The sequence below is a fragment of the Grampus griseus genome (genome assembly GCF_964374135.1).
Source record: "Grampus griseus genome assembly, chromosome: X".
NCBI lineage: Eukaryota > Metazoa > Chordata > Mammalia > Artiodactyla > Delphinidae > Grampus > Grampus griseus.
Window position 1 is genome coordinate 88,585,822 of NC_138999.1, and position 20,506 is coordinate 88,606,327.

General features: G+C 38.2%; 1 long non-coding RNA gene across 1 annotated transcript; it reads right to left on the reverse strand.

Annotated features, from left to right (window-relative positions):
* Positions 1 to 1,315: 1,315 nt before the first annotated feature.
* LOC309839727 lies at positions 1,316 to 17,716 on the reverse strand. Its single transcript, XR_014298526.1, has 4 exons — positions 17,604 to 17,716; positions 15,030 to 15,091; positions 13,909 to 14,019; positions 1,316 to 1,356 (listed from the first exon to the last, which is right to left on the reverse strand). It is a non-coding gene; the product is annotated as an uncharacterized lncRNA (long non-coding RNA).
* Between the last annotated feature and the right edge of the window lie 2,790 nt (positions 17,717 to 20,506).

Consider the following 20,506-nt stretch of genomic DNA (forward strand, 5'->3'; position numbering starts at 1 on the left):
AGTTTAGATCTCCAGCCCTTATGCAGTTTCAAGAGTCTGGAAGTGATTCCTGAAACTTGACTCTTGAATCTTGGGTCAAGATTCGAGTGCCTGCAGTTTGGCTGCTATCTGGATAGTGAGGGGGACATGGTATGATCCCTTTCAAGGAGGTTGAAAGGAAGTCTTTGTTCTTATTGATTTCAGGTCAGAAGGGTGGGAGAAAATTGGAAGTGTTAGTTTGGAGAGTTGTAGCCAGTATCTGAGGAAACTGGAAGAATTCAGGATCCAGTCCAATTTACAGGTAGATAACAAAACCTCAAAGATAATGAACATGAATAGAACCTGATATCCACAAGGATGTCTTATACTTTTTTACTAAACATCTTCTTCTCTCTACAACCACTCTCTCACTTCTATTAAAGATAATCACAGTAAGACCAATTTGTTTGCAAAACAGGTCTAGTCTCATTAAACTTGGCCTGATGTTTACATAACTGTAGCAAGAGTAGTGACTGGCCACAGAGGCTATTTTAAATTTTTCTTTGCTGGAACTCTTTATAAGGAATCTCAGTTGGACATTTAAAAGCCTCTTGAGGCTAAGAAGCCAAACCTGAGACTTGCCATCAAACTTTGCCTACAATACCTATAGATCTGGGTTAATTCCTTTCTTCTTGAAGTCTCCTCAATTTCTTGAGGTTTCCGGGCCTGCAGGAAGAGACCTTCCTTCCTTACCTGGGAAAGCTGCTGGGAACGCAGCAAGCAAGGTAACAGGCTGGTTTTCCAAGAGGCTTTACTGGCTCCATAAAGTCAGCCTCAGTTCCTTAAAGTTGTGTGGTCTATATTCTATGCATATTCTGAATTATGATATTCTGTCAAAGCCATAATATAAACAATGTTTCAAATTGTATTCTAAAAACAGATTCTTACTGAATTTATACAAATAACTAAATAGCCATGAAAATAAGAACACTCAACAAATTTCCTAATTCTGGAGGGATCAGATACGGAGAAAAATGAAATGTTTCAATTCTGTTTACAAACGTATACTTTATCAAATTGCTATACATCATAGACAGCTTAAAAGAAAAAGGTTTCTTTAAACTTGTAAATAAAAACATTAAAGAACCAGCAGTGTTTCACATAAAAAGTCATAAAAATAATAATCATCCCCATCAGTTCATTCAACCCATGTTATTAATTCTTGTTCTACTTGAATCTAGTTTTTCCATTAGAGCTCTGGAAATTCTTACCCAGTCAGTAGTATGTCCTTAAACTTTTCAGAAACCTGTATTCTATAGTACTTTTCAGAGTTTTCTCCATGAATCTCTCTGAAGATGAATCACTTTTGCAAAAGCATCAGAGTAAAACAACAACTGTCTGTAAATGACAAAAAACATTTTAAATGCCCATGATTAAATACCTGATGAGAGTTTATTATAATGAAATTGACTATGAAATTTGGTTATTTATGTGACATAACACATATCAAGATAATAACCAGAATTATGACTGATAACATTATACCAGGACATACTAGATTTCTAGGACTTTCATACAATTTCTGGAACACATATTAAAAACATATATCCATACAGATATAACCTAAGAAGGTTTAGTATCACTTATTTGACAATGCTTCCCATGTATTTCACCATATCCAATAAACCTAATAATTTTAACATCTTACCAGGTGAGAGACAAAACCTTTGAGATTTTCCGGAAGCCCTCTGGGAAATCTCAAAGTTAATTTAAGGTTAAAAAGATTCCATTCATAATTTGGTTTTGGGAAGTTGTCAAAAATGTCAAAAGGTTTGAGCATTTGATTAAATAGGATCACAGATCATTATGAAATAACTAATTATTTATTTAACCAAAGTGACAATAGAAGATTTTAAAGGCAAATACAGAAGGTGACATAGTTGTGAAGAAAACTTCACACTTTTAATATCGAGAAGACTCAGTTTTCCCAAGTAACCAAAGACCTGATAAAGACAACAAGAAGCAGAGGAAATCATTTTGGCATGACATAAAATCTTTGTTGACCAGGCAGACTACGAAAAGGTAAAGAAAAACCTTTCCCAACAGCTTATCAAGATAAGACCAATAGTCCAAGAAAATGTTTTTTTTTTTAACAGAGAGAAAACCAAATTCTGATTTTACACCAATGTAATTTTGATATTAAGACTCACTCTTTAAAAACAAAAATAAATTCATTCCAATTTAACAAGCTTGACCACACATACAATTATTTTCTCAAGAGTCCTTTTCCACAAACCTTCTATACATTCAGGTTTTGTACTGTATTTTCTCTTCTCTTTCATTCTGGAACAACCAGCCAGTCTACTTTAGGACAAAATTACTTTCCTTTTCCCTCAGGAAAAAAACATGTCCTTCATACCTTTCCTTATTCAAAAAACACATTCTAATATCCTTACCCACTTTTCATAAACAGTTGTTTTCTTTTGCCCTTATTACTTTGAAAGTTTTAATTACATACACTGATAAGAATTCTTAACCCTTAGAATTCTTAATTTCTAGTTAAAACCAAGAAGTAATCGTGGACTGCCTGTTACATTACCATTCTGTGGATTAGCAAATTTATAGATACATTTCATAATTTCTAGAAGTATACTCCTCTTCATAGTAAATTTTTTTAATTTGCCATAAAATATATTGACTAATTGACCCAAATATCTTTGGTTCCTCTGTAATAAAAAGTAGGTAAGCCTATGTTCAGTAACCAATGTTTCAGTATATTATCTTATATGGAAATTATCTAGATATTCAATGAATATTCATCATTTAACTTAATTTAGTTACCTTAAGGTTTCAAGTTACCAGAAAGATTTTGGAGACTATTTTTAAGTAGATATACCATAAAGCATAGTTATTATTGAAATGTTCATTTGTAAACTTTTACTTACCTCTATTTAATTTACTTATTCTTAACAATTATGTTAGATTACTCATGAAAATTTCATGAGGCATTAAACAGCTAACCATCATCTTGTTAAAAAACAAAATTCAACTGAATATATTTTAAAGATCTTATTGGCTTTATTCAGTGACTTATGAATTGGGCAGTATCCAATCTAGCAGATAGAAAGTAGCTCTGAAGAGCTGTAGAAAATGACTTATACATGGAAGAGAGTAGGAATAAGGAGGTTATATAGGCAACAAAGTAGATTGGTTATTGCCAGATTACTTTTCTTCAGAGGACAGAAGAGATCTATTAGGCAGATTACCAAACAAGTGCTGATCAGGCAATTCCTGATTGACTGGTATAAGGTTCCATTTCTGGGAAAGCCAAAACAGTAATGAAGTCTTGGTTTGGTGGGGCTTACCATAAGTGACTCCATTTTGGACCTGTTGCCACGTTTTAAAGAACCTTAATTTATTTTTCTTGCCAACAAATTCTGTAACAGATAAATTGAACTTATGACTACTATACCCAGATAAAATGAAAGTTGTATATCTGCATTATATTTAATAATGATAACTCTGATGTGTTTATTTTAATTAAACCAACAAATTTAGCTTTTTATTTACTAAAGATTAACCTAGATCACTTGAATTTGAAAAATATTTCAGTTAGTTTCTATACTTCTGAAAAAAGTATACTTAATTTATATAAGCACTCTTTTTTGTTTGTTTTTTGTTTGTTGCTGTTTTAGTATTTGTTTACTTATTTATTTACTTTTGGCTGCCTTGGGTCTTCATTGCTGCAGGCGGGCTTTCTCTAGTTACGGCGAGCGGGGGCTACTCTTCATTGCGGTGCGTGGGTTTCTCATTGCAGTGGCTTCTTTTGTTACGAAGCACATACTCTAGGTGTGCGAGCTTTAGTAGTTGTGGCACACAGGCTCAGTAGTTGTAGCTCACAGGCTCTAGAGCGCAGACTCATTAGTTGTGGCACATGGGTTTAGTTGCTCCGCGGCGTGTGGGATCTTCCTGGTCATGGGCTCTAACCCATGTCGCCTGCATTGGCAGGCAGATTCATAACCACTGCGCCACCAGGGAAGTCCCTGTTTTCATATTAAAAAAAATTTTTATTCAGTCTTTTGAGATCTTCGTGTTTTATAACATATTTTAATTTTTTATATATTTCCATTTCTACTTTCCTCTTCTGTTGTTCTGTGTTTTTTCCCTTTTCATTTTATTTTATTTTTTTAAAATCAGTTTTATCAGATTATTCTGTTTCCTTGCTTTATTCTTCAATTGGCACACTGCTATGGTTTTGTTTTTAGGTTTTGTGTTTTTCTGAGTTCTGACTCAAATTGTTTGATTTTGTTTGGGGGTTCTGTTTGTCTGGTGGTTCTCTCGCTTTTTGTCTTATTTGGTTCTGTTTTTGTTTCTTTTGCATGTGTGTGTTTCCTTGTTTCTCTTTTTGTTTGTTTGATTTCGTTTTTACCATTTCTCTGGGGGCTTTTTTGTCTTTTTTTTCGTTCTTTAATATATATATTTTTTATGTTTCTATTTCTGCATTGCTTTTCTATTGTTCTGTCTTGTTTCCCCTTTCTCTTTTTTTAATTTTTTAAAATCATTTTTGTCAGTTTGTTTTTTCTTAGCTTCACATATCAGTTGGTACTCTGCTTTGGTTTCGTTTTTGGTTTTTTTTGTTTTTTTTTACTTTTCTTTTAAATTGGTGATTTCGTTCTTTGGTTCTTTTGTTTTTGTGGTTGTTCTCTTGCTTTCTGTTTTATTTGGTTCTGTTTTTGTTTCTTGTGTGTGTGTGTGTGTGTGTGTGTGTGTGTTTCCTTGTTTCTGTTGGTTTGAGTCTACTTTTTACCATTTGTCTGGGTTTTTGTTACTCATTTTTTTTTAATCCCCTTTACTGCCAGGACGAGTGACTTGTGGGGTCTTGGTTCCTCGACCGGAAGTTGGGCCTGAGGATCTGGGGTGGGAGCACCAAGTCCAGGACGCTGGAACAGTAGAGAATTCCTGGCCCCAGGGAAGATTAATCACTGAGGGCTCTCATGGAGGCCTCTCTCTGAATCCAAGACCCAGCTCCACCCAACTGCCTGCAACTCCCAGCGCTGGACACCTCACACCAAACAGCAAGAGGGACAGGAACACAAACACACCCATCAGCACATAGACTATCTAAAGTCATACTAAGCTCACAAACACCCCAAAACTCACCACCTGATACGGGCCCTGCTCATCAGAGAGAAAAGACTTAGCTCCACCCACCAGAACACAGGCAGCCGGCCCTCCCATCAGGAAGCCTACACAACACACTGGGTCAACCCCACCACCGGGGGCAGAGAACAGAAGCAAGAGGAACTACACCTCTTCAGCCTAGGGAAAGGAGACCTCAAATACTGTAAGTTAGGCAAAAAGAGAAGACAGAGAAATATCTTGCAGACAAAGGAGCAAGATAAAAACCCACAAAACCAAATAAATGAAGAGGAAATAGGCAATCTATCTGAAAAAGAATTCAGAGTAATGATAGTAAAGATGATCCAAAATCTCGGAAATAGAATAAATACAAGAAATGTTTAACAAGGAACTAGAAGAACTAAAGAGCAAATAAACAGTAATGAACAACACAATAAATGAAAAAATACTCTAGAAGGAATCAATATCAGAATAACCGAGGCAGAAGAACGGATAAGTGAGCTAGAAGATAGAATGGTGGAAATAACTGCCACAGAGCAGAATAAAGAAAAAAGAATGAAAAGAATGGACGACAGTCTAGAGACCTCTGGGACAACATTAAGGGCACCAACATTAGCATTATAGGCATCCCAGGAGAAGAAGAAAAAAGAAAGGGTCTGAGAAAATATTTGAAGAGAATATAGTCGAAAACTTCCCCAACATGGGAAAGGAAATACTCAATCACGTCCAGAAAGTGCAGGGAGTCCCATACAGGATAAACCCAAGGAGAAACACACCGAGACACATATTAATCAAACTAGCAAACATTAAACACAAAGAAAAATTATTAAAAGCAGCAAGGGAAAAGCAACAAATAACATACACTGGAATTCGCATGAGGTTAACAGCTGATCTTTCATCAGAAACTTGGCAGGCCAGAAGGGAGTGGCAGGACATATTTAAAGTGATGAAAGGGAAAAACCTACAACCAAGATTACTCTACCCAGCAAGGATCTCATTCTGATTCGATGGAGAAATCAAAAGCTTTAGAGACAAGCAAAAGTTAAGAGAATTCAGCACCACCAAAACAGCTTTACAACCAAAACTAAAGGAACTTCTCTAGGCAGGAAACACAAGAGAAAGAAAAGCCCTATAAAAACAAACCCAAGGGGCTTCCCTGGTGGTGCAGTGGTTAAGAATCCACCTGCCAATACAGGGGACTCGCGTTTGAGCCCTGGTCTGGAAAGATCCCACATGCTGTGGAGCAACTAAGCCCGTGCACCACAACTACTGAGCCTGTACTCTAGAGCCGGCGAGCCACAACTACTGAGCCCATGCAACACAACTACTGAAGCCCAAGCGTGCCTAGAGCCCATGCTCCGCAACAAGAGAAGCCAACATAATGACAAGGCTGCACACCACAATGAAGAGGGACAACCCCCGCCACAACTAGAGAAAGACCATGCACAGCAACAAAGACCCAACACAGCCAAAAAAAAATAAATTTAATAAATTAAAAAAAACCCACAAACCCAAAACAATTAAGAAAATGGTAATAGGAACATACATATCAATAATAACCTTAAATATAAATGCATTAAATGTTCCAACCAAAAGACACAGACTGGCTGACTGGATACAAAAACAAGACCCATATATATGCTGTCTACAAGAGACCCACTTCAGATCTAGGGACTCATACAGACTGAAAGTGAGGGGATGGAAAAAGATATTCCATGCAAATGGAAACCAAAAGAAAGCTGGAGGAGGAATACTCATATCAGACAAAATAGACTTTAAAATAAAGACAAGAGACAAGGAAGAACACTATATAATGATCAAGGAATCAATCCAAGAAGAAGATATAACAATTGTAAATATTTACACACCCAACATAGGAGCACCTCAAAACATAAGGAAAATGCTAACACCATAAAAGGGGAAACCGACAGTAACACAGTAATATTTGGGGACTTTAACACTCCACTTTCACCAATGGAAAGACCATCCAAACAGGAAATAAATAAGGAAACACAAGTTTTAAATGACAATTAGACCAAATTGACTTAATCAATATTTACAGTACATTCCATCCAAAATCAACAGAATACACTTTCTTCTCAAGTGCAAACGGAACATTCTCCAGGATAGATCACACCTTGAGTCACAAATCAAGCCTTGGTAAATTTAAGAAAATTGAAATCATATCAAGCATCTTTTCTGACCACAACACTATGAGACTAGATATCAATTACAGGAAAAAAAACTGTAAAAAACACAAACACATGGAAGCTAAACAATAAGCTACTAAATAACTAAGAGGTCACTTAAGAAATCAAAGAGGAAGTCAAAAAACACCTAGAAACAAATGACAATGAAAACACGATGACTCAAAACCTATGGGATGCAGGAAAAGCAGTTCTAAGAGGGAAGTTTATAGCAATATAATCCTACCCCAAGAAAGAAGAAACATCTCGAATAAACAACCTAACCTTACATCTAAAGCAATTAGAGAAACAAGAACAAAAACCCCCAAATTTAGCAGAAGGAAAGAAATCATAAAGATCAGATCAGAAATAAATGAAAAACAAATGAAGAAAACAATAGCAAAGATCAATAAAACTAACGTCTGGTTCTTTGAGAAGATAAAGAAAATTGATAAACCATTAGGCAGACTTATCAGGAGAAAAAGGCAGAAGACTCAAATCAACAGAATTAGAAATGAAAAAGGAGAAGTAACAACTGACACTGCAGAAGTACAAAGGATCATGAGGGACTACTACACGCAACTATATGCCAATAAAATGGACAACCTGGAAGAAATGGACAAAGTCTTAGAAAAGTACAACCCTCCAAGACTGAACCAGGAAGAAATAGAAAATATGAACAGACCAATCACAAGCACTGAAATTGAGACTGTGATTAAAAATTTTCCAACAAACAAAAGCCCAGGGCCAGACGGATTCACAGGTGAATTCTATCAAACATTTAGTGAAGAGCTAACACCCATCCTCTCAAGCTCTTCCAAAATATAGCAGAGGGAGGAACACTCCCAAACTCATTCTACGAGGCCACCATCACCCTGACCCCAAAACCAGACAAAGATGTCACCAAAAAAGAAAACTACAGGCCAATATCACTGATGAACATAGATGCAAAAATCCTCAACAAAATACTAGCAAACAGAATCCAACCGCACATTAAAAGGATCATACACCATGATCAAATGGGGTTTATCCCAGCAATGCAAGAATTCTTCAATATATGCAAATCAATCAATGTGATACACCATACTAACAAACTGAAGGATAAAAACCATATGATCATCTCAGTAGATGTACAAGAAGCTTCTGACAAAATTCAACACCCATTTATGATAAAAACTCTCCAGAAAGTGGGCAGAGAGGGAACCTACCTCAATATAATAAAAGTCATATACAATAAACCCACAGCCAAATTCATTCTCAATGGTGAAAAACTGAAACTATTTCCACTAAGATCAGGAAGAAGACAAGTGTGCTGACTCTCACCACTATTTTTCAACATAGTTTTGGAAGTTTTAGCCACAGTGATCAGAGAAGATAAAGAAATAAAAGGAATACAAATAGGAAAAGAAGAAGTAAAACTGTCACTGTTTGCAGATGACATGCTGCTATACATAGAAAATCCTAAAGATGCCACCAGAAAACTACTATAGCTAATCAATGAATTTGGTAAAGTAGCAGGATACAAAATTAATGCACAGAAATCTCTTGCATTCCTTTACACTAACAACGAAAAATCTGAAAGAGAAATTAAGGGAACATTCTCATTTACCATTGCAACAAAAAGAATAAAATACCTAGGAATAAACCTACTTAAGGAGGCAAAAGACCTGTACGCAGAAAACTTAAGATACTGAGGAAAGAAATTAAAGATGATGCAAACAGATGAAGAGGTACACCATGTGATTGGATTGGAAGAATGAATACTGTGAAAATGACTATACTACCCAAAGCAATCTACAGATTCAATGTGATCCCTATCAAATTACCAATGGCATTTTTCACAGAACTAGAATAAGAAGTTTTACAATTTGTTTGGAAACAGAAAAGACCCCAAATAGCCAAAGCAATCTTGAGAAAGATAAACAGAGCTGAAGGAATCAGGCTCCCTGACTTCAGACTATTCTACAAAGTTACAGTAATCAAGACAGTATGGTACTGGCACAAAAACAGAAGGATAGATCAATGGAACAGGATAGAAAGCCCAGAGATAAACCCACACAGTATGGTCACCTTATCTTTGACAAAGGAGGTAAGAATATACAATGGAGAAAAGATAGCCTCTTCAGTAAGTGGTGCTGGGAAAACTGGACAGCTACATGTAAAAGAATGAAATTAGAACACTTCCTAACACCATACACAAAAATAAACTCAAAATGGATTAAAGACCTAAATGTAAGAACAGACACTCTAAAACTCTTAGAGGAAAACATAGGCAGAACACTCTATGACATGATTCACAGCAAGATCCTTTTTGACCCACCTCCTAGACAAATGGAAATAAAAACAAAAATAAACAAATGGGACGTAATGAAACGTAAAAGCTTTTGCACAGCAAAGGAAACCATAAACAAGACAAAAAGACAACCCTAAGAATAGGAGAAAATATTTGCAAATGAAGCAACTGACAAAGGATTAATCTCCAAAATATACAAGCAGCTCATGTAGCTCAATAGCAAAAAATCAATCAACCCAATTCAAAAATGGGCAGAAGACCTAAATAGACATTTCTCTAAAAAAGAAGATATACAGATTGTCAACAAATACATGAAAGGGTGCTCAACATCACTAATCATTAGAGGAATGCAAATGAAAACTACAATGAGGTATCACCTGACAACACTCAGAATGGCCATCATAAAAAGCTCAGATACATATATTATGAAATATCCACACGATGTAATAATATACTATACACTAATGAGAATGAATGATCTACAACTCTAGATGACAGTAACGTAAATCACTCATACATACATCATGTTGATTAAAAGGAACCATACTCAAGAGTACATGCTGCCTATTTCCAGGAATTTTTCCTCTGGCCTCACCTATCAGACCATCCCTGCCTCCCAACCAGTGAAGCCTAGAGCACAGAGCAATGTGATTCCCATTTGAAAAGCACCTTGAGTTCATAAAAGGGAAAATAATTCATAATGGAAGTCCAAGTAATTATTTTAACATCCAAGTTGTCTAATGCATAGGAACTATAATTATTATTCCCTTTATCCATTTGTTTTTATAATTATTGCCCTTGACAGAAGACGTAAATAGACATTTCTCCAAAGAAGACATACAGATGGCCAAAAACCACATGAAAAGATGATCAACATTGCTAATTATTAGGGAAATGTAAATCGAAACTACAGTTTCGATTTACAGACTACAGTTTCGATACAGAAATATCACCTCACTCTGGTAAGAATTGCCATCATTAAAAAGTCTACAAATAATAAATTCTGGACTTCCCTGGTGGCGCAGTGGTTGAGAGTCCGCCTGCCAATGCAGGGGACACGGGTTCGTGCCCCGGTCTGGGAAGATCCCACATGCTGTGGAGCAGCTAGGCCTGTGAGCCATGGCCACTGAGCCTGTGCGTCCGGAACCTGTGCTCTGCAACGGGAGAGGCCACAACAGTAAGAGGCCCGCAATACTGCAAAAATAATAATAATAATAATAAATGCTGCAGAAGGTGTGGAGAAAAAGGAACCCTCCTATACTCTTGGTGGGAATGTAAATTGGTGCAGCCACTATGGAAAACAGTATGGAGCTTCCTTAAAAAACTAAAAATAAAGCTACCATATGATCCAGCAATCCCACTCCTGGGCATATATCCAGAGAAAACCATAATTCGAAAAGATACATGCACCCCTATGTCCATTGCAGCACTATTTTCAATAGCCAGGACATTGAAGCAACCTAAATGCCCATTGACCTATGAATGGATAAAGATGTGGTACATATATACAATGGAGTACTACTCAGCCATAATAAAGAATGAAAAAATGCCATTTGCAGCAACATGGATGCAACTAGAGATTATCATATTAAGTAAAGTAAGTCAGAAAGAAAAAGACAAATACTGTATGATATCACTTATATGTGGAATCTAAAATATAATATAAATGAACTTATTTACGAAACAGAAATAGACTCACAGACATAGAAAACAAACTTATGGTTACCAAAGGGGATGTTGGGCGAGAGAGATAAATTAGGAGTTTGGGATTAACAGATAAAAACTACTGTATATAAAATAGATAAACAGCAAGGTCCTACCATATAGCACAGGGAACTATATTCAATATCTTATAATACACCATAATGGAAAAGAATATGGAAACAAATATATACATATATATATATATGCATAAAACTGAATCACTTTGCTTACACCAAAACAAACACAACATTGTAAATCAACTCTACTTCAATAAAAATAAATAAATAAATAATTATTGCCCTTGAAAAAGATTCTCTCCTTGACCAAACACTAGTTACACTCCTCTTAGCTCTCTTTTGAACCAGGCCTCAACCTGGCCAATAGTCTTGAACAAAACACTAACGTAGTTTCTAACAGCTCAAGGCTGCATCCCTAAGATGACCCTAAATTCTCTTAAAGTGATTGTCTGAGAACACTCAAGCCTTCCAGGACAATTTACTATTTGTTCCAGCTAACACAGGAGGAGAGGACCTTCTCTCCCAGACTCTGTGGGAGGGTAGAAATCTAACTTGAATTCAAGTGCCAGTTAGAAACCCAAATGGGTTTCACATGGATGAACACCCCTTTCCTGTTTTTTGTAATTTTTACTTCCCTGGCTGTATTAGTCACTACTTACCCCCTCCCTTTTCCCTCATGCTCACTTTGAAAAGCCTAGTCACCTCTGTACAAATTGAAGTTGGGGTCAGTTCACGCTGGACTCTTTTCCCTGTCATAATAGTATATTACTGATTAAAATATGTCCTTACCACTTTAACTAGGGTCTGGCTTTGTTCATCTTTAACATTTTTTTCCTATAATCATTACCTTTTTATTAAATAAATACCATCTGGTACATGGCAAAATGCCTAACGAAGCATAGTTTCCACCCAAAGAGATATGGATGGCCCTAACCTAACATCACCCATCATGGGCTGACATAGTTCAACAAATGTCTCCTTCTTCTTCCTAAGTGTATTGGTTAGGAGTGTGGGCTATGGAGACAGACCAGGTCCAAACTGTCCTTCTGCCACTTATAAACTGTGTGAGTTGGAATACTCTTACTTCACCTTATAGTCACTCAATGTATGAAATTGCCTTATGTATAAAATTGGGATTGTGCAGTACTTACTGTAGAAGACGAAACGTTTCTAAACAAATATGGCTTTGTGTTTTGGTCTTTACAAGGATAAATGGCCCTGAATACCAATATTTTAAAAATTCTACTGCAGAGATATTGGGATACCTGGCTCTCTGTGATCTTGGGAGATTGAAAGAACCACTCTGCGCTTCAGTTACCGCTTCTGTAAAAGGGGGAAAACAACCGTCCCTACGTCATGGGCTGCTGCTTTGAGAACTGAGTTAATACATAACCATTAGAACAGTGCGAGGCACACAATAACAGCTCACTAAATGCTAGCTGCTTTAAACAAATACTGACAATATGATATTTTTATAGTTTTATAGTTTACACATATGTTTAATAAAGCTTAATAGTCTTACAACTGAATCCTATTCATCAAATGTTAGATTTTGTGTATCATTAACTTTCACTATTAACCACTGTTGGATACCTAACTAATTATGAGACTATCTCAAAGTACTTGGAACAACTGATTTCAGGAAATACACCACCATTTCTGCACATGGCCAAACATAAAGCTGAGGTCCCATGCAGGATCCTGCCTTATCCTCACATACCTCCCATGCACACCCACTTGCAGGCTCCTCCTGCCCTACCTCCAACAGGCCCTGTCCAGGCCACCCATCCTCTGCACACCACTGCAGCTCAGGGCCGATCCACCCTCGTCTCTCCCCTGGACCCTGCAAATTCTCCTAACGGTTATCCCCATAGCTATCCTGTCCCTGTCCAGTCCATTCCCCACACAGCAGCCAGAGTTGCCTTGAGAGCACGTGAATCAGAGCATGTCACTAGGGACCTTGCCTGTCTTGTTCTATGTGCTGTGTCCCCGGTGCCTAGTTCAGTGCTTCACATATAAATCTCTGAATAAATATTACTTACATGAAGGAACTGTTACCTATTTGACATATAGGAGCAGAGACAAATATTTAAGACTGAGGTACAGGAGAAGTTGACAAGGAAATTAGACATTAAAGGATTCAAAATTTTAAGAAGTGTTTGTTGCAAATCTGCAGCAGAGCTGTTTAAAATGGGATGAATACCAGAAACACCGGAGATGTTACTCAAAATGTAGACACCTCGCATTCTACCTCCCTGGTTTTGATTCAGCAGACCTGGGGTGGACCCAGGAATCTGGTATTTTTAACAAGACCCCAAGTGAGTTTAATGAAGTGCTTTGAGGATCCCACTTGGAGAAATCCTGACCCAAACAGCTAACATTTGTGTAGCATTAATTTAATGCCTACCATGCAGAGTTCTATGATATCTGGAGTGTATCTGTTAATGTTATTACTTGAAAGTGCACTGGTCCTTCCCTCCCACCTATGAGCACAGATTGCTTTCCCACATGGGCTCATACCTAAAGCCCACAATACTCCTGGGTGGTCAGAAACATTGAGTACTGTTATCCTGATGTATAGAAGACAATGGAGGGAAGGGTGGTGACTTACCTTACACTCTTGTTCCAGGAACCTGTCTAGTAGACTCGACATCACACTTGGTTCTTCTCTATTGGATCCTGCTCCTGGGACTCGAAGTCCACACCCTTCTCTGATGTTCCACTGTAAGGAGATAAGACAGCACATGAAATAGAGAGGAAAGAGAGATGAAGGGAAAGTACATGAAACACAGGGGAAGAGGTGAGGATGTTCTGCCTGCTCCCTCTCAGTTCACTGGAAGCTGTGCAGTGATGCTCTTCCTCTTCCCCAGCTCCATCACACAGCCCCCTCTGCACACACAGCAGTGACACTGAGGCTCACAGGTCATGGACATGTGCGCTTATCCCTGCTTATGTTACATGTCCAAGTACTCTCCCTGGAGGTCATGCTACTATGGTAATGCCAGAGGCATCATATTGACAGAATGAAGTAAGCAAAGTTGGAATGGGGAACTAACATTGCTGAGGGCCTAATAGGTGCCACACACTGAAGGCTGTAATTATCAGACTTTTTCTCTTCAGTTCCTCAAAGGGATGTTCTGAGGTGGGGATCATAATTTTCTTTCTACACATTAGGAGATACTCAGGTTTAGAGAACAAAGTACATGTTCAAAGAATTCTAAGGAGGTGTCAAATAGACACAGAAGCCAACTTAAAGCGACCTCTATTGGCCAATTCTGGGACATTTTGAGCATCAAAATAAATATAGCATCAGATGGTAGCCCTCTGAGCAAAATAGGAATCTATGAGTCATACTGATATAAATATTAAAACAGAGAGAAGAGAAAGCTCTACCTCCAGTCAAATTTCAATGAACAAACGGAAAGGAATGAGCAAATCAGAAAAGCAACACTTGACAACTATCATAGTAATAAATAATTCAGGTTAGAATTATAAAATGATGTTCAAGCTGTGCCAAATCCCACAGCAGTCACTGAGTCACCATGGTAACCATGCTGGCCAAGTGAAGCTGGAAAAAAAACGAACAACAACCACTGTGATTTGGTTCCAATTATGTGCTAGGAAGTTAACAGGACTGACATGACCACAGGATTAATCTCAAGTATTCCTTATAATAAAGATTCCTGGCAGCTTCCCCAATATACATACAAACGTACATGCTCATATACATACATGCTCTCTCCTTCTGTCTGTTTCACCACCTGATAACCCAGGAATTCATTGAGGAAGACTTGCTGGGGGACAGAAAAGAAGAACCCCACAATTAAATTGGTTCAATTCTAACCACACACATGAAGTTAAAAGCTACCGTAACTATTTTCTTTCAGTGGCTAATTTTTCTGGAGATGTCATGTAGAATTATCTCCATGACATTTTCCTGCCTAGCTTCAGCACATTGCCAATAACGTCTAAAAGCTGATATAGAAACACAGTCAAAAGCATGTTATGCATTAAGTAGCTTTTCCACCCTAGGGTAGCCTGTGCTTTCAACCAAAAAGTTCCTGCAATGGCTATTGTTAAGCATTTGGCTGCTGACAGTTCAGTGAAAATATAGTAATTGAAAACTGTATTTACAAAATAATGCTCTTTACAATAGCATCAAAAAGTCTGAAATACTTATGGATAATCTGTCCACAAATGTGCAAGGCCTGTACTGAACACTACAAACCATTGCTCAGAAAAATTAAAGAAGACTTAAATAAATGGAGAGACAACTGTCTTTAAGGGTCAGAAGATTCAGTATTGTTAAGATGGCACTTCTCCCCAAACTGATCTATATACTCAGTGCAATCCCAATAAAAATCTTAGAAAATATTTTTTAAAAGAAATTTATGGGCCAATTCTGAAGTTCATGTGGAAATGCAGAGGCCATGAACTATGAAAAACAACTTTGAAAAAGAATAAGGTTGAAGGATGAACACTCCCAGATTTGAAGACTTACTATAAACCTACGGCAATCAAGGCAGTGTGGTATTGGAATCAAGGTAGATAAGCAGATTGAAGGAAAATAATAAAGAGTCCAAGAATAGATGCAAACATACATGGAAAACTGATTTTTGAAAAAGAGGCAAAGGCAATTCAGTGGAGAAATGATAAGTCTTATCAACAAACGGTGCTGGGACAAGTGGATATTATATACACAAATATAAACTGTGACGCACATATCACATTATACACAAAAGTCCACTCAAAATGGATCATAGACCCAAATATACTCTAAAGCTATCAACCTTCTAGACGAAATATAGGAGAAAAATCCTTGTGACCCTGGGTTAGGTGAAGATTTCATAAATGAGACACCGAAACTATAATCCATAAGTGAACTAATACATACACTGGACTTCTAAGTTAAAAACTGCCCTTCCTAAGATACTGGTGTGAGAATGAAAAGTCAAGGCACTGAGTGGGAGAAAATATGTGCAAATTACATATCTGACAAAGGACCTATATCCAGAATATAGAAAATCTATCAAAAGTCATTTAGGAAAACAAAGACACTATAATAAATAAATGGGGGAAATTTTTGAATAGAAATTTCACCAAAGAAGATATAGAATTAGCAAATAAGCACATGAAAATATGCTCAACAACATCATTAGGGAATTGCAAATTAAAACTACAATCTGATACCACTACATCCACATGAGAGTGGCTAAAATTAAAAAGACTGATCATCCCAAGCATTGGCAAGGTTGTGGAGGATGGAACTCTCACACACTCCTGGAGGGAATGAAAAATGGTGCAACCAGTTTGGCAGTTTCTTAACAATGTTCATCTTACGTCTACCATATGATCCAGACACTGCACTCTTAAGTATTTACCTGAGGGAAAGAAAGCATATGTCCATGCAAAAACTAATACACAAATATTCACTGGAGGTATAATTAAAAAACAACAACAAATTTCAAACAAATTGCAGTATATCTGTATACTGGGATACTAGTCATCAATAAAAAAGAATGAACTATTGATACATGCAACAAAAGGGATAAATCTGAAATAAATAGGCTGAATGAAAGAAGCCAAACCAAAACCAATGAACTAAAAAAACCTTTATGATTCCATCTGAATAAAATTCCAGGATATGAAAACTAATCTATAGTGAGAGAAGTTCAGTGGTTACCTCGGTACACTGCAGAGGGAGGGGAGGGAGGCCAGGTAATAAAGAGCTGAAACTGTTATGTACTGGGAAAGTAAACGTAACTATATTTAAGAGTATTTGGTTATTTTAGCAGATTAATAAGACACTCTAAAGTAATTATTTAAAAATATAAATTCTTAAAACATATTTTAAACTTACATTTGGAAATTTTCTGCCTTCTTAAAACTTTTCATTATAGAATAGATAAAAACATGGCTTCCAGGGAAGAGACTATATTACAATCTCAAATCGCTAGGAAGACTTTCTAACCAAATGCATATTTCAACAACCACCTGATAGAAACATGGGAATCACTGAATAATATTTACCCAGTGAGAACAATTTAGGTATATTTATTCCAAATGCATGTTAAAGATCAAGTTCCTCCCTCAGACTGGACAAATAATTGCTTTCAGACAAAAGAAGACATTTCTAATGGACCTCAAGGGCTATTACAAAGCATGCAGCTGCTGATAGAATGGAGTTCCACCTGCTAAAACTTTTCTTCCATGATAAGATCAAAGTAGCTTCTCTACTTTTAGGCTAGTATGTGAACCTCACAAGAGCTATTCCACAGCATGCTTTTATCAGATCTGTGAACTCACTTGAGCCAGGCGGCATAACCAAATAAAGATGTGAACTGTTGGGTTCTCCTGAAGACTGTTGCCTTTGAATCTGGAGTAGAAGCTTCAGAAGCCATCAGGACACAGATCCTCAGAACCTGCCCCCTTCAGACACCTGATATGAGCAAGGCCATCGGCATGAGGAGCTGCACAGGGAGAGACAGATCCAGCAATTACCATGCTTTACTGGTGTAACTGTGTGCCCTGCACCGTGCTAAGCACTGGGTTAGTGACAATGACAGTGAAACAACTGGGTAGTGATCCTAACCACCAGAAGGTACAATGAGCTTCCCACCAGGGCCTTTTTCTTCTCCTTTCCTCATATGTCCCCTAAGAACAAAGTGGAAAAGGAATAAGAAGTGGCCTGAATTCATACAGACATTCATGCTCCTGCAATAACCACAGGACCATCGGCTTATTCACGTGTTATCGCTAAACGTTCACAGCGATCCTGTGGGGAAAGCATTCTTATCCCCATTTTACAGAGGGGAAAGCTGAGGCTCAGAGAGTCGTTACCTGTTTCACCTCCCGCGCCCCTGCCTTTAGAAGGAAAGTGGCTCCAGGACACCCCTGGAGCAGGACACCGCACCCACTGGGGCTGGGCGGGACCCCAATGGCTTTACCTACGAGAAAGCGGAGGCACCAAGCCCCAAAGCGGGAAAGAGGTGACTTGGATGTGGGTCCCTTTATCTCCCCACACCCCAGGGCGGCCCAGCCCGCACCTCACGGACCCACACGCTCAGCTGAGTCCCAAAAACCTGAAGGCGGAACCTGCTTCTCTCATCAAGCAGCGTCCGTCTGTATTAAAAAATCGTCACGGTCGCCATATTGACGTCAGGTTTCTATGGCAACCGCGAGGCGCAGGCTTGTTTCTCCACATCGGAAATGCCTCTTCACAGCCATCCATCCACACCCTGGATTTCGCCGAAAGCAGAGTACCTTTGCTCTTCAGGCTGCCACCGGAGAAATAGAGGCACTAGACTGGGACCCGGGCGGTTGGCGAAATTCTGCCCACGTTGTTGTAACAAGGCATGTGCCTGTCGTCAGGAATTTTGTGTTAAAATGAGACAGGAAGGAAGTATCAGTATAACAAAACTCAGGGAGGTGTCCTAGGGTTTTTGAAGGTGAACTAGCCCTCAGAGGGTGAACGTGTAAAATCACAGGCCATGCTAAGCAGTTAGCCATCTGTGGCAGAAAACTAAGAGACTGACTGTAATCATGTGACTGAATGATCGAGGAACACACAAAATAAATGCCATTTAGGCAATTTGGGAATTATTTAAAGAAAGCAGGCCTAGAATATTATAGTTATTTAGTAGGCAGAAACTTAGTCAGTTGGACCATACATTGGTTTGTCCTGGGGAATTCTAATCCTCCATTCCTGTTAACTTCTTCTATATGAAGGGGCATCCATGACCAAAACACTTCTAGACTCTCCATACACTCATTTCTTCTCTATCACAGGAACGACTTACCTGATTAGTGACACTGGAAGGAGAAACTAATTGCACAGCTCAGGCCCGCTCCCTTCAAAACTCTTGGTGGTGAGTTGCCCTTATGGAGCACATGTTCTGCTCTGCCCTCATAGGTGGGTCTTACAATTGGCCCACAGTTCTCTCCCCTTTCTGTGTCTTGCTGGCTCCCAATTATTCCTATGGTCTTGCTCCAAAATTCTTGGGCTTCTAAAGGCTTCCCCACCCCTAATACATCACTGCTCCACATCTGAGCTCTAAACCAATTAAGAAATATGAAAAAAGAATAAGAACAATATATCAACTTTACTCCTTATAAAAGTGATATTGAGAAAGTGGCTTAGATCTACAGGCACATTTCCTATTAATGAACCTAGAATCAGATAGACTTATCCACCCAGCAGTACTACACTGGAACTGTCACAAAGGTCAAGGACTACAGTGCATTATCTGTTGGCTGTCTGGTGGCTGTCAGCTCAGGGTGCTCTCAGTTCCTAGAGGCAACTCTAATTCCTTGTCATGTGGACCCCTCTGTCTTTGAGCCAGCAACAGCACATTTATTTATTTATTTATTTATTTTTTAACATCTTTATTGGGGTACAATTGCTTTACAATGGTGTGTTAGTTTCTGCTTTATAACAAAGTGAATCAGTTATACATATACATATGTTCCCATATCTCTTCCCTCTTGCGTCTCCCTCCCTCCCACCCTCCCTATCCCACCCCTCCAGGCTATCACAAAGCACCAAGCCAATATCCCTGTGCCATGCGGCTGCTTCCCACTAGCTATCTACCTTACTACGTTTGTTAGTGTGTATATGCCCATGACTCTCTCTCGCCCTGTCACAGCTCACCCTTCCCCCTCCCCATAACCTCAAGTCCGTTCTCTAGGAGGTCTGCGTCTTTATTCCTGCCTTACCCCTAGGTTCTTCATGACATTTTTTTTTCTTAAATTCCATATATATGTGTTAGCATACGGTATTTGTCTTTTTCTTTCTGACTTACTTCACTCTGTATGACAGACTCTAGGTCTATCCACCTCATTACAAATAGCTCAATTTCGTTTCTTTTTATGGCTGAGTAATATTCCATTGTATATATGTGCCACATCTTCTTTATCCATTCATCTGATGATGGGCACTTAGGTTGTTTCCATCTCCGGGCTATTGTAAATAGAGCTGCAATGAACATTTTGGTACATGACTCTTTTTGAATTTTGGTTTTCTCAGGGTATATGCCCAGTAGTGGGATTGCTGGGTCATATGGTAGTTCTATTTGTAGTTTTTTAAGGAACCTCCATACTGTTCTCCATAGTGGCTGAACCAATTCACATTCCCACCAGCAGTGCAAGAGTGTTCCCTTTTCTCCACACCCTCTCCAGCATTTATTGTTTCTAGATTTTTTGATGATGGC